We start from the raw sequence: 4141 nt of genomic DNA, 5'->3' as shown, positions 1-4141 counted from the left end.
GGAAGCAGAAAGATGAAGCAGGAGAGCCCTAGGCTGGTGGATACAGAGCTGAATAAGTATGAGGTCAGCTGAATAAACCCAAGCTCTTCCACGCTCAGATGGTTTCTGGGATTGACAGGGAATATAATGAGAGATCAACAAACTTTACATAGGTTCCAGATGTAGCAGAAGGTGAAGGAAAAGAGCTCAGTTTTGCTCAGGGTCTCTCTCACTCAAAGCTTATACACTGAAGGAGGTGTCATCAGGTCTTGACATGATTGGTAGGATGGGCACCACCCCTGTTTTTACCAAGGGATTTTGACTAGCCATAAAATCTAACCATCATAGACCACCCATTGTTAACACTTGTATACAACTCTTTAACCATACAAAACCTTGAAACAAAGACTAATAATAAACACGTATGTGTGCCTAACATGATGTAACTATCAAGCACTAACCCCATTTTCATCTTATATATGGTAAGTCAACAGAACAAAAATGTCTGATACATACCAATACAAAGGAATTACTCAAAAAAATAATAATACAAAAGGAATTACTCATTAAAAAATTATAGACCTCATACTTACCTGGCAGGGGAGATACCATGATCACAAAGGTGGTTTTCCCAGGGCTAGGTCTGTCCTTTGCAGCCTGGATGTGCTGACCACTGTGATTTCCCCAAATGTAGGAAACTCAACCACATAATTTGTGGTAGTGGGGGACTGTGTATGCACTCTCCTCTAAATTAATTAATTAAAAAAATAAAATAAAATTATCGACCTTGTTCCTGCAGCTTCTCTTGTGGCTGTAGCTGGTATGTAAAAGTACCTTCTTTCACTATATAATCTGCATTCCCTTTACACTTAGCAAGTACCTCGGACTGTCATGGTTCTTTCTCTGTGGAGAGGGGGTCACCCAAGCCTTCATTCCTGAAGAGGCTGGGTCATTAGTAATCATGTCAGAATTGAGTTGCTATAGTTTAACATTGACTTTAATCACAGAACATGGTAAGAGATGATCTAAGGAATCGCCTAGAATCCAGACATATAATTCTTTATTATGCAATGCTAATCCAATTTGCACACAGTAATCATGATCTATCATACCGTTAAATGAAAAAAACTCCCTTTCTGTCTGTTTATCTAGAGGCATAAGGATTGCACAATGACCAGGAGGGATTCTGAACTTCCATTTCAATAAGTTCAGTGTTGCATCTGCAAGAAGGGGTATTCCTTCCACTGGAACTAAGACCTCAGGCCCAAAGGGCCTGAGGCTGCAGGGACAGGAAGTAAAAACATGGCAAGTGGGTCATTAGGAGTAAAAGTGACTCTCCCCACTCCCATTTCCATCCCTTAGTTCTTGGAGCCATGAATCCTTGCTGTTTGAGAAACAGGTCCAAATGTTGGACCCTTGTTTAGAGCACATACAGTCTTCCTGAGAACATTACCTCAACTCTGCAAGATGTTGCTACCTAGCTGTGCTGTAGTTGCGTCTTAATTTAATTAAGGCAGTTACCACTGTGAAACCTGATTAACATAAAATAGCAACTACAGGAGTTTTCAGAGATGCAGGGTCTCCTTCAAAAAGTTGTTTGTAAAAGATGTGACTTGGGGGCGTTCTGTTTGTGGGTTTATGGATTTATCCTGATAAAGACACTCAAGCAGTATACTGATGTAGTTATGTTACTTCAACTTAATTTACTATAAGCCACCTGATAACTGAAGTGAATCAAGAAAATAAAATATTACATTCTTTCCTAACCACTCAAGCTGAAACCCTAAATGAAGAATGCATTCAATGGGCCTGTATTGATAAACTCAGACAAATCCAAGTTTATTTTTTGGACCATTATCCCACACCCATAATAACAATTGCCACACACATTCTCCAGGCTTCTGTCTGTAAATATTATAAAACTCTAGCAGTTCTTTAGGACTATATTGAACCCTGCTTGGGTCACCACCTACACTTCCCTTTTGACACTGTTGTAAATTATGTGTCATTACAGATCTAAAAGACATACTGGGTGGGGAGACTGTTTCCTGGGAAATTATAGCAATATTTTACTAGGTGTCTGTCACAGACAATGCTCCAAATACAGCCCTAGGTGCCGTTTCAGCATGCAGAATTGAGATACTGTCTACAAGTGTGTGTGTAGGGGAGGCGTAATGGTTTTACTAGACTGAATTAATAATCTCTTCAGATGGGAGAGCCGGTGCGTGACTGGAGTGGCTCATGGAATCTAGGAGCTCAATGTCTCCATCCAGCGGATTACAAGCACATATGTCCATATCCCAAGTTTCGGGATTCCATTTCTTTCCAAACCGTGCTCTCACTTTAATATCAGATACCTTTCTAGGGGAGAATTAAGATAGTTTTGTAATTCAGTTTGTAATTCAGTTATTTGTATGACAAGAGACTGGGATTGATTTCCAGTGACAGCAGCTCTGTTATTAGAAGAAGTAGGCCTCTTTTTCGTGTCACAAGAATAAGCTTTGATGTCTTTGAATAGGAATTTGGGCTGGGCTTCTGATCTTCTGAATCCATCTTTTATCTTCACCAATTATGTGTTGTAGATAGTACCAACATACCATCTTCCCTATATTCTCATATTGACAAAGCTGCATTAATCCATCAAACATACATGAAAGTACAATGGACCACCAAATGTCAAACATATCTGTCTTTGGATGTAGTACAGCCAGAGTACTCCTTAGCGGCAAGGATGGCAAGATGTCATCTTACCTATTTTGAACATGTCAGGAAGACCATTCCCTGGAGAAGGATATGATGGTTAATAAAGTAGTAGTTGTTGTTGTTTGATGCTGTCGAGTGAGCTCCAAACCATAGAGACCCTATCTATGCACAACAGAATGAATCACTACATGATCCTCTACCATACTTATAATCGTTCCTATGCCTGCACCCATTGAGGCAGCCAATGTGTCAATCCATTTCATCAAAGCTTTTCCTGTTTTTTGCTGCCTTCCCACTTTACCAAATATGATGTCCTTCGCCAATGACTGGTCTCTGCTGACAATATGTCCAAAGTATGTAAGACAAAGTCTTGCCATCCTTGCCTCTAAGGAGTACTCTGGCCTTACTTCTTCTGAGACAGAGTAATTTATCCCTTTAGAAGTCCATGGTACTTTCAATAGTCTTCTTCAGTACCACTATTCAAATGCTTCTGTTCTCTACAGTCTTCATTATTCACATACCATGGGGACTACCATGGCTTGGGACACGTGCACCTCAGTCCTCAAAATAATATCCTTGCTCCTCAAAACTCTAAAGAGGTCTTATGCAGCAGATTTCCTAATTATAATTGTCTTCTCATCTCTTGACTGCTGATTCTATGATCCAAGTAAGACAAAATTCTTGACAACATCAACCTTTCCTCCATTTATCATGATGTTGTACCTATTGGTCCAGACTTCTACCAATCATGATGCCACATTCCTCTTAATATAATCCAGCTACTTTGATGATTTACTCAACATATATATTGAATAAGTATGGTAAAAAGATATAACCCTGATGCAAATTTTTGCTGACTTTAAACCATGCAGTATTCCTTTTTCTGTTTTCACAATGGCCATTGATCCATGTACACACTTCAAATGTGCATAATGAAATGTTCTGGAATATCCATTCTTCTCAAGGTTATCCACAGTTTATTGGTCCACAAAGATTAATGCTTTCCCATAGTCAATGAAACACAAGTAAACATCTTTCTGGTAGTCTCTGCTTTAAATCAAGATCCATCTGACAGCAGCAATGATATCTCTTGTTCCACATGTTCTTCTGAATATGTCCTGAACCTCTGGTAGATTTTTGCAATGTACTCCTGCAACCATTGTTGGATTATCTTAAGCGAAAATTTATTTGCATGTGTTATCAGTGATATTCTATAATTTGAGCACTCTATTGGGTCATCTTTCTTTGGACAAAGAATGTAGTAGTTACATAATCTGATGTCAATTTGCGACTTGAGAGGATTAACAGTGAAGGCATGGAGTCTAGTCTGTCAGTCAGATCATAGCCAATGAAGCTTCTGTGTGGGAATGGTTTTCTCCTGAGAATTCTGGAAAGTCTGATTTTTCCTCCTTGGAGGTGGGAGACAAACTCTCTCTGCTCACTCCTGAGATGATGCTCT

At 39.4% G+C, this 4141-nt stretch overlaps 1 non-coding gene across 1 annotated transcript; it reads left to right on the top strand.

The window, feature by feature from the left end:
* The first annotated feature begins 564 nt into the window (after positions 1-564).
* On the top strand, positions 565-728 carry LOC115873668. The gene has a single exon (XR_004048557.1). It is a non-coding gene; the product is annotated as a U1 spliceosomal RNA (small nuclear RNA).
* The last annotated feature ends 3413 nt before the right edge of the window (positions 729-4141 follow it).

The sequence above is a fragment of the Echinops telfairi genome, unplaced genomic scaffold (assembly GCF_000313985.2).
Source record: "Echinops telfairi isolate 266 unplaced genomic scaffold, ASM31398v2 ScPeMD7_7469;HRSCAF=8507_0, whole genome shotgun sequence".
Taxonomy (NCBI): Eukaryota; Metazoa; Chordata; class Mammalia; order Afrosoricida; family Tenrecidae; genus Echinops; species Echinops telfairi.
This window is presented reverse-complemented; position numbering and strand designations above follow the sequence as displayed.